Here is a 19,798-nt window from a genome sequence, read left to right as displayed (position 1 = left end):
CACATGAGGAGGAGCGCACAAGCTCTACCAGTCCTTAATCCCCATGCCCTGTATCCATCTCAACAACTTCTGACTAAAAGTGACTATTGCTGGATTCAGAGCAAGTAAATTCATAAACAAGGCAAGTCACCTAACAAACTGTCGTGATAAGGAAGACAAGTCAGGATGGGTCTCATCTTCCTGACACCACGGGTACCTTGAGCTACGATTTCCATGCTCCTGGTTACCAACCTGCATGCTCTGTTGTACTTCAAATGTTGGCTCACAAAACGGAGCCCTCACCTGGACATGGAACTGTAATCCCGTGCCAGAGCTGCTCAGCCTCAGCAAGTCGCAGAAACTACTTGTGAAAAGGCATGCTCTCTGCTGGGGGGGCACACTACACATCCCAGCTCAGCTTTAGGAAAGGCAAAACAACCCAGAGAGTGCCTCAGAAGCACGAACACACTGATAAACTATTCCAAGGCACAAGAAACCAACCTGGGCCAAGCATAGCTTTTTCCCAACCCGTTTGTAACGCTGAGACAAAGGCTTGGAGCACGCAGGAGGGGAGCCCGTGGCCAAATTCAAATCCCCGAACCGAAGGCTAGCTGAGCATAACAAACAACCCACGGCAAATGGAAGGGGAAAAAAAAAACAACACTCCTCAAAATGACTTCTGGGACTTTCCGCGGTACAGCATTAAATTCAAACATGCATGTGCCAAAATGTAAAACAAAGTAATCACAAAAACAAGCTGTTCTTGAGGTTTACTGACTCTTCTACGCTCATCTTATTTTAATGAGTCTTAAACATGTCATGACATGTCACTGGGAACGTGCCCGTGCTCCTTTCACTCGGTATTTGGCAAAACCCAGAAGCTAACTCATACGTTTTCAGCTTCGTATCTTTATACCGTGTTCATTTTTTTTTTTTATTCCCAATAAACTGTAGGCTCTAATTAGCTTGCAATCTGATGAAATTCTTTCCCAACCCAGAACTACTCAACAAATTCTACTTTTTGCATGGCACAACACCTGCTTAGAAATGGTTGTTCCTGCCTTCTCTATTCTTTAGGTCATAAAAATGAGAACTGGTCACACCATACAGCATATCCTGATTCGTGACTTCCAATAACAAACTGAAAGCACTGACTTTTGAATTCAGCGATCTCAAGAGACAACAAAAAAAGTTGTGAGGCTGACCTTCCCATCTCCACAGACAGATGTACTCAATTCAATGCAATTCTATCCCAAAATAGCCTATGCTATTAACATACATTTAGTTGTTTATCCCAAAAAGTTGGTTTATGGGATTTTTTTTTTTTCCATTTCAACTGAAGGAACACTAGGGATTCCAAAAAACATCTATTTACAGAGCATACTATATTCATATGAAAACCTTACACAAGGAGCTTTCTTTTTTTTAAATAAATAAATAAAATCCAATTGTGATCCATATGCCAAAGTGGGGAACTCCCCTACCCACTGTACAGTGCTACCACTGCAAAGTTACAAACACGCCACCTTGGCTCATTTTTATTATGATTACAGAATACTATAAAAGAAGAGAATTTACTGAAGTGTTAACTGCTATTGCACTGAAATTTGATGCGTTAAATATAGCAAGACACCAACAGACACTAAAATAGAGATATCCATGCCCAATCCCTTCTTACCTTTGTAAAATCGCATTCAAGTTTAGAAAAACTGTCAGAAAGAGCACTTTGTAAATCTAAAGAAAAGTATTTGTAGCATTTTTAAAAGCACATGAAAAGTAAACACAGTTGTTTCAATTCCTCTCTCACACGCATACATCATCCCACTACTTAAATAAAATCTCATTATAAAGGTGTTACACTTTTTAATACACTTCCAAGTTACTTTCTTCAACACCTCCTTGTTCAATCCACTGCCTGAGTATTTTAAAGAGCAAAATGTTATGTTTTGATGGCTATCCCACTCCCTTTGAAAGGATTCTCCTTGAGGAGCCTTAAGTGCACTAAAAATAGCTACCTACCTACAGACTGCACTTTTGCCCATTAATTTTTTGTCTCTGTTGAGGTAAGCAAATTTTGACCGGTGAACACTTCCTGTAAATGAAGTAGATTAATAAAACATTATTAGTAAAAATACATTGTTGCCTTCTAAACTTCATACAATTCTTATTGTTCCATATTCTGAAAAACTAATCCATTTTAAAAACACTTAATGCACTGAAAATAATTCAAGCTTAAAATAATGAGCTTAAAATAAAAGGTTTCTAAATAGTTTTAAAGCAAAATGTAAATGCAATAAAAAGCAATAATCACACGTACTAAAGTGAGTCATTAAACACCAAAACTTCACTTTTAAAATGAATTTAATAGCATTAATACTATTAATTAATAGTATTAATAGTAGAGTCTTAAGGGAAAAATGAATCAGCGGTAAGCTTTTTTTTTTAAAAAAAAAAAAAGATCACCTTCACAGCATGAACTAAATGACTACAGAGACCTAACGTATCTATGTGTCCTTTGTCAAAGCAGAAAGGCTCAGATTCCTTGATCCTGTAAAGTCAAATGAATCTAAAAACACTACAGAAAACCACATAAGACATCACAAACACTCCCCAAATTATTTTTAACCATGCACATCTTTCTCTGTTAACCCCAGCTACACCTGAATACTGGCTGACACTTTCTGTTACACACCTTAAAGGCAATTTTGCCTCCCTATAAGAAATACAGAAATGTTCCCAAGCCACCCTGAGCCAGCACGGGAGCAAGTACAGATTCCTGCCTCTACGGTTTTCAGAGATAACCGGAAAACAAAACCCAAAACTGGAGACTTTGACCTTTTGGGATCTTCAGAACCAGCGCGGTCTGGCTGTAGCTGGTAGGGGAAATAAACAACGGCATCAGAGAAAAACCACATCAAGGGAGTCCTCAGCGTGGAGTGCTATTCCAGGAGCTGAGGCTGGTGGGGGAGGCCCAGCACTGGGAGACATCAAGCTTTAAGTCTGCAAGACTATTAGAAGTTCAGTTGCAGCATAAACAGCTGCTTTTAGGGTACAATCAGTGAACAGAGTATCAAATATCAACACAACACGAGATTTCCCCTTTCCCTCGAAGAAGAGAAGGGACTTGGGCTGCAAAGCCTCTCTAGGCAGTGCCAGAGGTAGCTGAGCTTCAGCTTCTCCCTCTGGTCTCTGAACAGCAGCAGCCAAGGACACCAAAGCAGCTCCGTGTCCAGCTCCAGTGTGAGGGAGATGCCTCATGCCACTGCAACACAGACTGAATAAAACAGCGTTGATGAAATTCGGTGACGCTCCGGCCTTGCCCTGCCAGGGATGGCAATTAAGAAAGCCCATATTCTTCAAGTACCAAAATACGACTTCAGAGAGCTCCATTAAAAACAAAAGGAATACATTCTGAATGAGAAGCTGCCCTCATTTTGTTACGTATGTATGTAATGTTATATCAAGATTGCAACTCACTAACACAAATGTTGGCCTGTTTGAGATATGCACAAGAATTCTGGTCAGAAACACTACTTCCACCCCATTTCAGGGCTTTTGTTCTCCACGTTTCGTGAGAAATGAGAAGCCTTGTGGCCCAGAGGCTGTGCAACAAGCTATATTCGTCTTTCCCAAACTAGATGGTACCTCGGTAATGAGGAATTTGTGCAGGATGAGAAATTCTGCCCCTCAAAGACAGACCTCATACTCCAGAGGGGCTGGCAGCTGCCGCTGTCTCCTGGAGATGTCAACCAGCAGTTTTTGGTTCCCACCAAGCTTTGACTTCTGCAGCAGGTGGGAGCCGGTATCTACCGGGTAAAAACCAGCAGCTGCCAGTCCTACTAGAGACCTCACACGACCTCCCGGGGGAATCCATTCTGCGCTCACCAGAGCTCCCCCCGACCTTCTAAAACCCCTTTGTACAAACATCAGATGATCTTATCTCTTCCCTGAGGGCAGAGAGCAGCTTCTCCTCTCCCTTTCCCTTTTTACTCTGGAGGCACAGTCCCTCCTTTGTGCTCTCGCTCCCTGAGGAAAACAGCTTGAGTTCTTCTCTCATCTTCTGGGCCCTCTCTTCTAGACCCATGTTCCTCTCCGGTGCTTTTAGTGGTTACCGTACTTCTGTAAGTACAATACTCCACGTGAGCTCCTACCATCTTTTATCACAGCACTAGTATTTCACGATGCCTTGCAGACACGCACTCAGACAGCCGGGAATGGTGCCTGCTTCCTCCTGCCCCTCACCAGCCCAGCGCCAAGCCGGATGGCTCGCTGCGCACCACACGCTCTGCTCGACTCAATAAAACAAACACGAAACCTTTACCGGGATGTAATCCCCAGGGTTTCACAATGAGGTATTTATACCATGGTTTTCACAGAATTGTGGAAGGGCTGAGGCTGGCAGGGCCCTCTGGAGCCCACCAGGCCCAACCCCTGCCCAAGCAGGGCCGTGTCCAGGTGGGTTTTGAAGATCCCCAAGGAGGAGACCCCACAGCCTCTGTGAGCTGGGCCATGCTCAGGTACCTGCACAGCCAAATGCAACCCACAACACAGGGTTAGTTCTTCCACAGTCTTAACCATGTGCCTGACTTTCTTCTGTTTCCTTCAGAAATACCATGCCCCATCTGTATTGACCCAGTCCCACTGACTTCCAGACAATGTAACTTGGAACATCTGCCTCCGTACCACCCAATCCTAGTTCGGCAACCCAAACAAAACAACAAAAACACACACAGAACAAGAAAACCCAAAGCCATCACCTGCCAGCAAAACAGGAAAATACTTCTTCACGCATTCCTAAGCAAAGCCAGCACAAAGGTGCCTCTGATATTAAGCCCTTACATGCAGTAAGGACAAAATGAATTATTTAAATAATGAAACCCTTTCAATATTGAATATATAAATCCCAGTAAAAATGTCAAAACAGTGTTTATACTGAAATAACATGACCATATACACATCATTTTTGCATAACGTTTCCTCTCCGCCATGCTCCAAACACAGAGCCTGCTTCCACTCGTGATCAGGCAGTGTGATATCTGCATTTCAAATACTGGAGAAGGATGCCTGCGCTTTTCCCTGTAGAAGAATTACTCTGGAAGATATTTCCTCTGTAGTCGCATACTCATTAGTCACTGGCCTTGCACTCATTAGCCTGGACGGTTTCATTATTTTCAACGTTGGTTTGCTGTTGCTACAGTCAGCAGATTAACCTATTTCAGCATCTTCCCTCACATTCAGATAACCTGATGCTGCTTGGACTTCGCATACTTGAGAAACCTTCAAGCGATCAGTGGTCCTAATCCCAGCCACTTCGGGTCCTTTTCAGGAACAAACCTCGTACAAAGAAGCCTCTCTCCACCAGTCCATACTAACGCAGGGAAAAAAAAAAAGGTTCCTCTAGGTAACGAGGCTCTTTGGTGCGCTCTGCTAAACCACACGGATCTGCATCATGGGGTCTTTGGCAGCAATGTGAGAGCTCACAAGCACACAGCTGCGTGAAGGAGCCTGCTTTCAAAAGCCACACTTAAGTTCACTTTAGAGTCAGTCGAGGGAAGTATTGGGGAGGAATTGCTCTCTGGACTGACCTCTCCCCAGTGACTACAACGGAGCCCGAGCAGGTAGGTGAGCCAGACCTCCACCTTGCAGGTAATTAAAAACAAGCAAGAGAGATCTAGTCACTGAGAGACTCCTCATCTCCTGTGATCTTACCAGCTGGAGCAAACTCAATATCCTACATTTGTTACCCCAGAATATGAATGGGTTACGGTAAAGAGAGCACCATCATTGTATTTGTTACACTGCAACGCAACACCATTTAAAATGAGTGATCAGCCACACGTATAAAAACTAAACTCGAGCTTGCCTCGCATTGTATTTATCTGCAGCACATTTCCGTAGGCTCTCACACACTGTTTCAGCTGCATCTCCTCCTCCTCTAAGGCAGCTCCAGCTCGCTCTGAGTAACTCAGGATGCAGCCCTTGAAGCAGAGCAGACACCAATGAGCCGCGCTTAAAACAATCAAAAATGATTTAGAAAGCGCTCAAACACGCTGAACTTTGGCAGGGGCTCAAAACATCTCCACAAAAGGTAGTTAAGAGAAAACAAACATTAAACACAAAGGAGCTGTAATCTTGCCTCACCTCTCACCAGCCACCACCACTGTGATGTTCAGCGGGAGGCAGCTGTCCAAGCACAGCCTCTGCTGCCTCACGGGCAAATTCACCTGCGTGAGCCGTGTCATGCCCGGCGAGGACAGGAACAGCTAAAATTCCAAAAAAAAGGCTTCTAAAATTTCCTATTGTGCAGGTAAAATGAAGTAGGAAAAAAGAAATACTTGACATTTGTTCTATGAGCCGTCTCCTCTTTTTCATTCTTCAAGTGGTTAAAGAAGACCTTTCCTTCCACATAGAAGTCCAAAATGCAGCAATATTTTCCATGTGGAAAAAAAATAAAACCTATCTTTCACGAAGCAAAATAATGCAGGGAAGTTTTCATGAATAGCTTTAAGATATTACCGGGAAGGTTATCCTGAAGTATTCACCTTTCTGTCCAGTTGACCTGAAAGAAAGAAGCCTCGCTATGGGGCACCTCACAGCTACAGCTGTGCTCACTCCCACCCAGCAGATGACACAACAGCCCTAGCAGAAGACCTTGGTAGGACCAAGGTTAAGGGGTGGGAGGTACAAGCACCCATATATGACACAAATTCTTGTGTTATCTCTACCGAAAGGCCTCCCTGTGGACCACAGATTCCAAAAGCTTTGAGCTGGCAGCACCCACAGGTTTCTGTTTGTGCTTTTTGAACTCTATAATATTAGGTTCCTGATTTTATCTCCTGCCCCCCAAAAGCTCACGAAGGAGTAAGGGCAGGCTACTCAAAGTCATCAGACCCCAAGCAGGTATTCAGTTTCTGGCTGACAGTACTCACAGCCAGCAACATTTTTCAAGTTGCTCAAATTTCTGCGTTAGCCTGTGTGGTCTGACAGCTCCTTCTCATCTCCCTGCTAATCCCTGCTCATATTGCGCCTCAGACAACGTAACGTGGAGCTCCCCATCTATCTGTGCATAGACCCGTGTCTTCCTCGGTACACAGGGCGTGTATACACATTGAAGATTTCACCTGAGTGGTGAATATCACATGGGAAGACCTTCTACATCCAACGAAGATGACTAAAAATGGTAAAGCGTCCAGATTCCAGACTGTCAAAGAACTTCTAAAAAGGGTTTTAAAAGCTGAAGCAAATCTCACCACAAAACACACAGAACTGTGCTGTTCCAAAAACACCAACTCGGGTCCACGTTGAGCAGCTGTACCAAAGGCTGCCTGGTGCGACCCACAGCAGGAGCGAGCCAGAAGCCTCTCTGGACAATGTTCTGGTAAAAAAACTTCACAAGGTGTGCAGGGAAAAGTGTGAAGAGTTCCACCTTCGCTGTTCTGTTGAAGATCCACGTCTCCCAGTTCTGCAGGCTGATCTTGGGGTGGCTGGGTTGGTAGGGGCATCCCTATTTCTTACCCAGCACTGCTTAGGGTCTCTTCTAATAGAATAAACACTAATAATCTTCTTGTCTCCGCTGATCATGCCCAGAGGGAAGCCTCTCTCTAGAGAAACTGTCAGAGAGCAGATTCCAAGGAATATTTTTCCAAAACATTTCATTCCAGAGGCTTAATTGCCATCGCTGTAAGACGCCTTTTATATCCATACTGAGCATATTTCCAGTGCTAAAATAACCCCAAGAGAGAATCAACATGCATATAAAAGGAACTTCAGATGGCTACACGGTCAAACAGGTACATATATAAAAGGGAACTACCTGGTTTGGGCCAGTAAGGGTAAATATTTACAATGTCAACGGAAATGCAGAATTTCCTGTTGTTACATGCTTGTATGGTCTCACAGATTTGGTCTGTTACCTGGAAGGTACAGGTACCCAAAACGTTACAGCTGTTCTTCCAGTGGTTCTCCTAGTAAAAAGGAGATTTCAAAACACCCACTGTAGGCAATCACTATTTTAATCCCAAATTTTCATTCAAGAAACATTAAGTGAATATTATCTTAAACATCTGAAAACATTACCGCTGGTAACAGGGAACTATAAAGCATCTCCAGGTTCCCGAGAAGGTGCTGAGGCAGCTCCAAACAGTAGTGTGGGAAGCACTTTCTCACTGGCTTTAGGCAAATTTTGGCCTTGCAGCAGTGCTCTCTGAGGGGTTCAGATCCCAACGCACCACTGCAGGCCAAAATCAATGGAATTGCCGTTGCAAGAATTTTTCTCTGAATGGATAACAGAGCCGACAAAGGTCCATCTGTTGACACCCATCTCTAAAATGACACTCTGAATTTCCCATTCAGACCCAAAACCATGAAATGACTCTGTCTTTTCCTACAGCTCTCAAAGCACACAAATCTACAGCTAAGCCCAAACCTTGACACATTAATTTATCTGGCCCTGGTAAGGAGCGTATGATTTCACAATATTTTCTTCTTTGATACGGATACACACCTCCACTATCACCCAGAGACACTCTGCTTTGCTCAGAGGTTCCAAAAAACAATGAGACATTTCTGCTTCCTCAGGAAAAGCAACTCTGAGCAGCAAGACCAGCGCACCCTATCTTAGGTTAAATAAAATCAACTCAAATTGTAAGGAGCAACACATTACAAAGACAATCCTAGGGGATATCACAATGTAAAGACTTAGCTAATATAGGTCTAGGTATTTGGTATCTATGTTAATGCTGAGACTTAACGGTCCTAAACCCACCAAGGCAGAAGAGCCTTCACAGGTGATGTGTCCACAACCACCCCGGTCAGCTGCATCAACCTGATAGGATGTAAATAAAATTTCTGGGTGCTTAGCATGCAGTTTGGTTCTCCAGTGAGACAAAAAGATGCTTCAAGTTAGTAAACAGTTTTCTGAGTCCCTTAAAAGACCTGTTTCATTATTACGAAGAGAACGGGGTAACACCAGCACGAGAGAGTTGACCAAGCAGATATTTACAGTTAGCAGATTTGCATCGCTACAAAACACAGAGCACAGACACTTCCTCTGCCATGCTCACCGCCGTGTTTCCACCGTGGTGCCCTGCAGTGACGAATCCTTCCCCTCTGCAGTGCAACACAACTTCCCTAGCACACAGGGAAAGTCCACGGGCAGACTCCGTAAGGGAAAGGCTGGGACATGTCTGCTGAAACTCCTGGCTAGTGTATCAGGAACAGGACAGAGGTCAGAAAATAAAATGTTACAAGGCGAAGTTACAAGTTTCCTTGTAGAAAATGGAAACTGCAGGCAGGGGACACAGCGCCTGAGCTGAAGCTGCTTGGACACCTGGAGTGATACCCAGGGAAAGCAGCTGGGCTGAAGGGTTAAGGCTGGCAGCATCTCTCAGCAGGTTTGAACAGAGATGAAGGGAAAATCAAAGCTAAAGTCTTCAAGCTCTGTAAAAGACACTGCTTGGAAAAAAGTACAGAGGGACAAGAAGTGACTGAACCATCAGGCTGAACCCCTGACAGAATAAAAACTGCACAGGCCAAGCTGCCCAGCTTCACTAAAAGGCTGACCCTCTACAATACCTACAAGCATTTTGCCCAAAGCAGATCCATTTTTGCACATCCTGGGTGTTTTACAACAGCTACCCCTGAACTCAGGCTATTAAAAGTTCTCTGTTTGTCTCAAGGAAGCTGTACAGGAAAGTAATACACAGAAATTCTTCCCTGGAGCTCCTTGGCCTTCCTTTGCACCGGCAGAGGAAGCAGAGGGCTGCAGCAAAGCAGAGCTGTGTCCACGAAGGCCACACCAGCAGGCAAGGACACCTCGGCTACTGCAGAACATCCCTGGGGTTGTGGGATGCCTCCCTTCCTCCTTCCGTGTGAAATCCTAGGCCTGCAGCCAGCGGCTGGGGCCGGAGCCCTCTCTGAAGCAGACCTGGCAGAGGAGCTGTTGTGCAAAAAGCTGCTCCGCTCCCAGAGGAGCTGGGGGTGACAGAGATCCACTGACGTAGTGCACAAACCTGCAGCCCGGAGCATAAGCCCAGGAACGTGAGGAAAACAGCAGATGAGATGAATGCCTGTTAAAGAAAAGGGCAAACAGAAGCTTTGGCCATCTTGCACAGCTTGAAAAGATGGCCAGGCCACTGAAACCAACAGGTAGGGAGGGGAGATTTAAAGACCAGAAGCCCAGGGTGAAAAACTGCAGCTTGGGGAAACACAAAAATGGTAAAGTGTTGTCAGTAAACAGGGGATGGCACCAGGAATACTCCACCTGAACACCAATTTCCCATTTAATGCAACGTTTGCAGTTCACTTGTGATATATCTCTGTGTGTCCCAGCCTGCTGGATGCAGTGTTCCTGCCCAGGCTGTGCAGCACGGCCCTGTTGGGCACGGTGGCTGTGGGAACAACCTGGGACCCCTCAAAACCAAAAATTTGGCTGGAGCAGGTTGGGAGTGAGAAAGGGCTGGGCCCTGCCCACCGAATCGTGCACGCCCTACAGCACACACGCAGCATCACGGCTCTCATTTGAGGGTCTTGGGTACAAATCACGGCAACCAAAGCAAGTTTTATGTCGGAATTGGATTTCCTTCTGCTTCCTCTAAGAGATCAGGATTTCTCCAGGTTTCCTTCTCCTTAATTCCTTAAGCACCGCGTGCTGATGTGGAGCTGCAGACACGTAGCTGTGCTAGCCTGGTGTAGGCAAACACTTGCACCATCATTTTGCTTCATCTTCTCACACAACACAGCCCAGAAACTACCATCGCTAAGACAGAGCTGCACCTTTCCGCTCTTTTTTCCAGCCTTTTCATTTAACCCAGCACCACAGTACCATCTCCCATGAACGTTTCAAGCATTTTATCCATCACAAAGCTCACAGAATACAATAGATAGGAGATAATCCCCAGCTGAGACAGACCCGAGCACACGGCTTCAACAACCATACCTGCTGTGGGCTTGGTTAAAACCACCAAACACTGGCTCAAGCTCTCGTCAGCTCTGCCTGCGAGCACAAACCTCCTCACCAGCGAAAGTTACTGAAAATATTTTTACTATTTTTGTTTACCGGGTTTCAGAGCGCTCTGTAGGGACTGGTTTCGTTCTTAGTGGTGCTGCCGGGGCCGTACGGGACCGCCGCGAGCTGCTCAGCCTCTCTGCTCACAGCTCCAAACAAAGGGCAGAAACTCTGACCCCACAGAGCCAGCAGGCACCATAGAGGGAACAGAACCAGGAGGAGAACAAAACAGCAAGGTACCTCTGCTGATGTGCAAACGGGTTTTTGTAGCAAAGTGCTGATCAACAACAGAGATGCAAAGGGGAAAACGGACTCCAATAAATAAAAAGGCTTCGTGGTAAAATATTTAAAATGTCTTATTAGAAAACACCAACTCAAAGCAATCAGCAATGCCCCTTCAAGCACTGTTTTCTTTTTATACAACCTACTCAACTTGAAACACGACACGCACAGCTCGCCTCGCTCAAGTCCGACGACAAACTCGTGTGTCTTAAATCAAGCCCAGTTGGCACTGCCTTCGGTGCTGTGACACGGTGACACACTGATCCCACTGACACCACCACAGGCCAGTCTGTGCCAAAATTAAGATCTGGAAGTTATGATGCTGGAGAGAGAGAGGGCTGTGGAAGAGCTCTTTTTTTCTCTTTCCTCCTCTAAACAGACAACAAGGAAGAAAAATCCAAGGGGAGAAAAGCCCCAAAACAACAACAACAACAACAAGCAAGAAAGGCATCGTGGTCTACAACTCCCTGGTAATAACACACCCTTCGTACAGGACTTACAAGAAAAGCTGGTTTTCACATTAAATAAAAGAGCATAAATAACATAAACACCATAGTATTTCCTAATGGAAAGCTCACCTCCACAGCTGGCTTGGGCCAGGTACACCAAAATTTGTGCTTCTTCACTTTCAACACTGAGAAACTGATGACAGCTTACTTAAATTCCTCACCAAACATTGCAGTCTTTGCAGAGCACCTCTAATTATCAAGCAAAATTACAAAAATCTAATTGCATTGAACATGTAAACGTACTGCAATTGTTTCTTGTAAGGCTCACCCAGATATCACAGCCCTTTATAGGAAGGAGCACACCAATTTGCACGCCTCTTCCAGCTGCTCGTGTTCACATTATTCTGCCTTTGATCAGAAAACTCCATAATGGATGAAAAAACAAAGTAACTAGGAATCACAGAATCGTTAGGGTTGGAAAAGCCCTCCAAGATCATCTGGTCCAACCATCCCCCCACCACCAACATCCCCCACTCAACCATTTTTATTTTTTTTTTTCAATGTCCCTAAGCACCAGGTCCAACAAGAAGTTTATTTATCTCCCCTCTGGTAAACACGCTTAGCTCTCAAATCAGAAAACCATTCAGCCTTTTGCTCTTTAAATTGTAAATGCCTAAATGGCAAACTTTGTTTTTAATGTGTTGCAGATAATGCAAGAACTCTTGGTGTCAAATCATTGTTTCAGCAGTGCCGATGCCATTCCACGCACTTAATTTTGATGCTGGACCAGAATAGTATTCTGCTCATCAGTCTTTAAGAGGCACTAATAATATTTAATGACAGCTGAAGAAAGCAGCTCTCTTTCTAAGGGAAGCACGGATACGTCTGAAAGCATGTGTCTCGTAATGAAAAATGTGTCATTACACAGGCACTTCCCCAAACAGACCCACACTGAGACTGATTAGTTGGTGTTATATTAAGACCAATTCTTTTAAGGGAGGGTACATCCGAGCACTTCGGGCTTCCCATCAGATTTCATTATTACAAATCTTACTACGCACGCTAAGCCCTTCTCCTGAAGTATTTTACTCAAAATTAATTACGAGCTGCTAGCAACTAGCACCCAGAGATCTTGACTGACAACACGTAACTACAATTGAAAGTTGCCTGCATAATAAAACAGCCAAAAAAAGGATCCAAAGTTAATGTTGAGGATAATATGTTTACATAAAATATGCTACAGAAACACTATATATATTTCTAAAGTTTTCTCAATAGCATCATCCCTAGACTGCCTCATATTCAAATTCCTCTTGCTAAATATTTGCTGGCATTTGTCCCTTACAAACAGCTCTTGTAGCAACATAGGAGGAAAAAAGAATGTATTTGAAAGCCTTCCATAACAAATCAATCAAAACACAATGACATTATCATCTCTGGTCTCATACAAATCTTGTTTCCTGAATATACTTTAAGTTAAAAAATCAATATGCAAAATGATTTTTTGAGAGCACAACGCAGTCTCATAACAACTTATTTGGAAACAAAGCATAATAAAGAAGATTTAGATACAAAATAAAAACATTTAGATACAAAAATGTCTAAACATCAGTTGTCTTTCAGAGCTTGTTTTGGGTTGCATTGGACAAGCCCTATTCCCATTTTTTCATTCACTTCTGAAAGAAGCATAAAGATCAGCTGTGACCAGCAAGAAAACCCACAGGTCTCAGCTAATACTACCAAACGCCAGAAGCAACAGGTAAGGAAAAGGGAGCTGATGGTACTACTAAAGACTGGCAACCAATTAAGTGGGAATGAGCTTTTCCCACCTCTCCTTCCTTTGCATATCATCAAGGTGTCTCTAAAGTTAAAATTTTGCTCCAAATACCTGTTAGTACCAGACAGCCCATAACCAGCTGAGAACAGTAACACCAAGGAAGTCATCAGGAAGTATTAACATATTTTGTTACCATCCAAAAAGGCAAATCCCAGCCTTCTGCTCTCCACTGAAAGGCACAGCTCCCCTCCTTCATTGGCTCCCTATGGATACAACGTAAGGAATGCAGCTTCTGTTTCTCTGTCTGAAGTTTGAGAAGTGAAACAAATAAAGCTTAGCATAAAAACTGTTATTCCCAGAGACATAAATCCTGTAAACCTATTAGAATGGATACTCAGCCTCCAGCAGCCAACAGCCAGACTTACGACTTGCTAATGGAAAGGGGCACAGCCTGGCTCCTGCAAACAGACAGACTCCCAGAAGCTGAGCAAGTATCTGACTGCTAGGAAAACGTCTGACAGCTAATTTGGGGTAAGGCAGGTATAAGGATGAAAACAACAAAAGTGGACAAAGGAGACGAGTCTAGAGCAATGCAGGAGGACAGACTTTGTTTCTGCTCCCTACCTCATTTGGCAGATCGATCCCACCAGAACTTCATTATTTTGAGTTCGCAGCTTATCAAGTGACTTCTGAAAAAGTTCATTCTGCCATGGAAAACACCAGGCTCCTTCTGCCCATTTGCTGATGGCATCGCGCTCACCTTTACATCAGCACCAAAGGAGAACAAAAACGCAGAAATTCTTCTGGAAATGCTGTGCAGAAGCATCCTTTCTGCAGTTACAGAAAGGAGGCATCCTATACAAAAAGTCTTGGACTTCACCTCAGCTCAGGCGATTTCAGGCAGATCCTCAGTGAAGCATCAGTCTCATCATAACCCAATGCACAACATCTCACTTCAGTGACACGTTTAAATTAGTTTGCGACCCAGGATCTTGTTCTGTCTCTGAAATATTCCATCTGTGACCTCCACAATCAAATTTTCTTGAGAAGGACCGGGAACAGCAATAGCCTCCTCCATGAGGTTACACTGGTGAAGAGCCCAGCAAACTACCTGAAGGGTCTCTTTAGAAACTTGCTTCTGCCTTTCCCTGATGCAGCAGTCCTCTTTAATTCAACCGCCTTGCTGGAAATCAGAGATAATTGTTACAGCCTAAGGCAAGGTTTGCAAGCTTGTCGAGCAAGGAACAGCGAAAAAATGACTTTCCAGCTTTCCAGAGCAGGCTCTGCCAACCAACCTACCCCCTCGCTCCCCCAGTAACTGCGCAGCCAGTTCAGGGACTGGCAGGATCTCCTCATTTATGGGCTCGCTTCCCTGTCATACACATACCTGTGCTGGCAGGCCGCTGTTTGCCAGGAAGCTTTTATGAATGAAGGGGAAAAAAAAGAGCAAAGTGCTTTACAGCAGCGAGGATCATAAATCATCTGTTCAAACACGACTGCTTCAAAGCTGTTCCCTTGCAGGCTGGCACAGTGCTCGGGCGGCTGGCAGCAGAGGTGAGGTGCAGTAGGTTCGGGTCGCTCTTCCCAACGTCTTGCTTGGGGGAAGCTGGCACCTTGTGCCAACTGCTTCTGTTTTTTGCTTCAGAAGAGAGCATACTGCTTTCCTGAACAGCCCGTGCCATCTGAGACCTTCAGGTCTTTTTATATTCCCAAGTTGTTATTGTTTCCCCAGATCTCCCTAACACCCTGTGCTTCCTATGCAGAACACCTTTCACAGGCATACTCAGGCAGTGCAGAGAGGGGCAAGAAAAAAAGACAAAAATTTATTTCTCTATGCCCATGGATGGGCGAGCTGCAAGAGCAGCTGTCAGAAATCACTGAAATCATATACACAAAGAACAGTTTAATGAGTTCTACTTTACAAATCCTTGAAGAGCATTTCGGGAAACACCCTCCTACTGTATTGATCCTTTAGTGGCATCTCCCAAGGCACTTTATCTACAAGAGAGAGAAACAGCTGATCCTTGATTCCCTGTCTCGGCAGCAGCAGGGGAATCTCTGGACATGAAGGCAGGGGGCCAAGGAAGGTCCTTTGAAGGAACAGAGAGGCCACCTCAGTGCCAGCTCTGGGGTTAACAAGGGCATCACTTGGGAAGTGCCTCAAGAAGTTTCAAGTCCTCCAACAACACAGTGTTTGCTTAACAAATGTGGATTTGGAACAGATAAAAGACAGCACTGTCAGCCTCCTACCTGGCCAGCAACTAGAGATGTGTTTAAGTGGATACAATGCTTTGAATTTCTGCATCTCCTGTACTCACCTCCCTGATCCTGAGGTCAGGCTCAGAGCCCTCTGCGATAGCCAGCGGTAGCACAGGCACTGCTCTGCACAGCATCAGGCTGCTGCGGTGTGATTTGGTATTTCCCAGAAAAACAAAAACTTCAACTCTCTAAAGAAGAGCGTGTAACAAAGTTCACTTGAGGACTATCTACTGAAGTCAACAAGAATGCAAAACACAGTAAGAGAGCTTCAGTATAGCCACAATCTCGTGGTACATTATCCCTCAGAACAAGTCTGCATGTCAAATGATTGCCTGGTTTTGTAACATGTATCTGATGGCAGCACAGCAGTTTTGGTGAGTGTCTTTACCATTACTCATGTTTGCAAATCAAGAAGAAAAATGCAATTCTCACTGCAAAACTGAAAAATTGGAAGTACTCCAGAAGTCTCTAGGCTTCTCTCTAACATGGGAAAGAAATCAAAAGCAAACATCTTCCATTAAAGGTGCCCTCTGCAATACTGAGAAACTACAGGTTTTAAAACTGAACTGAAATCTAGGGAGGCTGATTCCTAACACAAGAAATTTAGCTTTTTAAGAGAACTGGCCCATCAAGAACCTTCAAAACCACATGAAACATAAGTTCAAAGTTTTCAATAAAGCCTGAAAGATCATCTTTTCTAATTGGCATGGTTACCATTTAATGTCATTTACTATGGCTCCAGTGTAAAAAAAAAAAAAAAGAAAAAGAAAAACAATGCTTTAAGTTTTCAATTAAATACTATTAAACTCCTTATACCTTTTTTCAGAATAAAGTATTCCTAAATTATAACCAAACATCCCAAGATAAAAGCATAAACAAAAGGAATTGTTTCAGTAGTTTACTCCTTTGAAGTGCATCACGATTAACATGTGCCAGTAACACGACGTACATGGGAGTCATAAGCTGCTGCTGCATTAGGGGAGGCCCCCTTAACCACTTCCACATCTACCTCTTCTCAGAAAATTAGGCCTCTACCATTAGATTTTGTATTGATCTGGAATTATTTTTTAAAAAAAGTTTTCATAGCAAAAGTTCATAGTGGTTTTATCAGCATCAAGCACGTTCCTACGGTTGTAGGATCTCAAAGCTCATTTAAGGCGCACGTGGACACCAGAAAGACAAAATTTAACACCATCACAGCTCTGTGATTGTTTAGTGTGTTACAGAAGACTTCATATAGACAAATGAAACTTCAATTAAAAATTTTTGAAAAAAAAAATGAGTCTTTTTTTTTTTTTTTTTCGCTGTGTGGCAACATAGGCTGATTTAGCACTTTGCTAGGACCCAGAAGAGCCACAAGAACTCTACCCCATATTTTAAGGTAATTTTTATAAGCAAGGCCAGCACCTTAGGTTAACTTAACACCATCGGTATTCGGGCCCAGTAAGGCCTTTTTCATGCCAGATACAAAGATAAGTGCATTGGAGTACACTGAATCATTTACTGAACAGAAATCACACAGCTCACAAACTTTTTATCCTGCTTATTTTACACCTACGCTAATTTACATCGTTCTGATTCTCTAAAAGTAAGCACAAAACTGCAACTTTTGAATATTTATAGTCCAAACTGGGAATTATTTATATACACATCTGCAGGGGGGGGAAATACACGTTAAGTGTCTGCAAAATGAACAGAAGTATGCGCTAACACTGCTCCGCATCATTATAAAGTTATACACTAAAATTTTATTGCACTTTTCAGCCTAAGGAATCTAAGTCAATGTTATAAACTAGAGACTATCGTTTTCCGAGACAAAGGAGGCTGAAGAGGAAAGATCCCCGAGGCGAGGTGCTGCGCCTGAGGTAGGAGCAGCCAGTAAACAAACCCTAATTCGAGGCAGGCCCCTCGCTGCAGAGGACGACGGCCACAACACAGGCCTGACGGAGTGAAAAGAAGAAAGTAAGAATCCAGAACTGATCCGTTACAGGAAAATATGCTAACCACAGGCTAATTTGTAATCTCAATAAACACTACTTGCACAGTCACACAGAGGCACTGTTCACCAATGCAGAATCCCACAAGACTTCTAGTGGCTATACATCGGGGGTTGTTGTTTTTTCCCCCTTTTGATTTGAAGGCTTCACAATTGTTAATAAATTATGCTCTAATTGCTGTAGTGATGCAAGATGTATTCAGGCTGTTACGCCTTAGCACAAGGCTAGCACTGCTGCTGCCTATTTATAGGGTGAGATTTTAACCAAAGCCCTGGGTTATGGGCAGGACACGCGTCATAAGAAAACAATCCCTCTACCTGAAAGCTGAGGCGTAAGGGCGAAAAGTTTCTCTCCACCAACTCACATCACACTGCAAGTCCTAGCGAAGACGAGTGATTATTTGTTACCTGCAGCATATCTGCATGACAGATTTCATCTTCATATCGCCATAAGAACAGTCTGGAGAGGAGACAACAGGTTCAGCACCACTTACACCAGCATTACCCATGCAGTAACACCCATACTCTGATCAGTTACCTTATCCATCCCGAGAGCAAACGCTCACTCGTGGTACACACATATTATCAAGGATGCTCACGATGTTCTTCCCTTTCTTTCACTGGGCTTTCAGAGGCATAGATTTCTACCTTGTGGCCGGCTAAAGCCAGAGAGAGAAATTTCACCTCAAGCAACGAAATTAAGTGGAGGACGATACGTGGGAGAAATCTGGATCTTAAGCTGACACCAGAAGATTTATAGTCAAGTCTGGATGTTAACTGCTTCGCTTATAAAACACAAAGAGGAATAGAAGATGAGTCATCTATTACTTGAGCATACATCTTCATTATTTTCATGATGGTTTTAGTGTAAGTGAACACACCAAATAAAAGCCAAACTTTCATCTCACTGAGAACACTCGCCCCTACTCTAACACACACTTTCTCTTTCAATTGCATCACCTTTCTTCCTCCTACGTAACCCTCTCTTACCCCTACAACTCAAGTATCTTCACGTGCAATGGAATCAGAAAAAAGCACCTATACAAAACAATCCGGTAATTTGATGTTTATCCAACACTTTGGGACTAGAGATTTTCTAGGAGTTTCCTACAGCCCTTCTTATATTCAGCGCATATTTCATGTTTGGAGAACTGCACAAAAACTTGAATGCATATGAAACACGCTTTATTCTGGACCATCTTTAAGTTGCTTTCAAATACACTGCTGTGGAAAAAGACACTGAAAACGTACAGATTTATCTGGTTTTACTGCCTTTAAAAGCAATTGCACTGTTACAGACAGCACGGGCAGTAATACTCTGTTGGACAGTCTCAGTCCTTGCTTGCAAGGCCCCACATTTGTTCGCTTTGCCTACAGAAAGGGAGGGCCTCAGATGTTCAAACTGGTCCTTTAGCCATCTCTGAGACTGAACTGATCAGATTTATTTTTATACGCGGTTAAGATACCCCATTTAAAAACACTCAGAAGTGATGGGACTAACACTCCACGCTCTCCCTGCTCTCATTTCAATTGCTCCCTCTTTCATTTCTTTGCATCCGACTTCTGTGCCACGGCACAGAGGGCAGCCTGGCCACAGCTAAGGGCGCTTCATCCCAGGGCCGAGCTGGATTCATTCTCTTTAAAGCCTTTTGGATGCCATCAAGGGCACAGCTAGGATGCAGGCGAGGGGCAAACCAAAAGCGGAATTAGGAGTTCAGAACAGGAACAGAAAGAGAAACTGCAGAGAGCCAGAGGCAGGCGTGCGCGGTGCAATCAGCGGGCAGCCCCGAGGATGCAGCCACCGCTTTTGGGCTTCCTCCCTCTCCTGGTGGACGGCCAGGGACCACTGTCAGGACGTGCCTCTACCCTGCTGTAGTTCCTGAGGACTACAGAGAGAAAACACGCCTGGCTAAGATGTTTCAATGTCACACACGTAAACTGATTTTATGCCCGTCTCTTAAGACCCGTCTTTTTTTTTTTTAATAACATTTGGAGAGCCACACACAGATGTCCCTAAGTGCTTTCTGCTCGAAACACTTCAAGAGGCTGTG

The 19,798-nt window shown here is 44.0% G+C and overlaps 1 protein-coding gene across 4 annotated transcripts in view; it reads right to left on the bottom strand.

The window, feature by feature from the left end:
• The window catches only part of CNOT2 (CCR4-NOT transcription complex subunit 2), an 85,263-nt gene that overhangs the window by 54,229 nt on the left and 11,236 nt on the right, over positions 1 to 19,798 (bottom strand). For 2 of the 4 annotated variants that reach the window (XM_027455638.3, XM_027455668.3), the window contains exon 2: positions 1,999 to 2,071. The exons of the other annotated variants lie outside the window; for them this stretch is intronic. The gene's annotated coding sequence lies outside the window, so the exon portion shown is untranslated. The remainder of the gene's footprint in view (positions 1 to 1,998; positions 2,072 to 19,798) is intronic. 4 annotated transcript variants of the gene reach the window in all.

The sequence above is a fragment of the Anas platyrhynchos genome, chromosome 1 (genome assembly GCF_047663525.1).
Source record: "Anas platyrhynchos isolate ZD024472 breed Pekin duck chromosome 1, IASCAAS_PekinDuck_T2T, whole genome shotgun sequence".
In the NCBI taxonomy this organism is placed as follows: Eukaryota; Metazoa; Chordata; class Aves; order Anseriformes; family Anatidae; genus Anas; species Anas platyrhynchos.
This window is presented reverse-complemented; position numbering and strand designations above follow the sequence as displayed.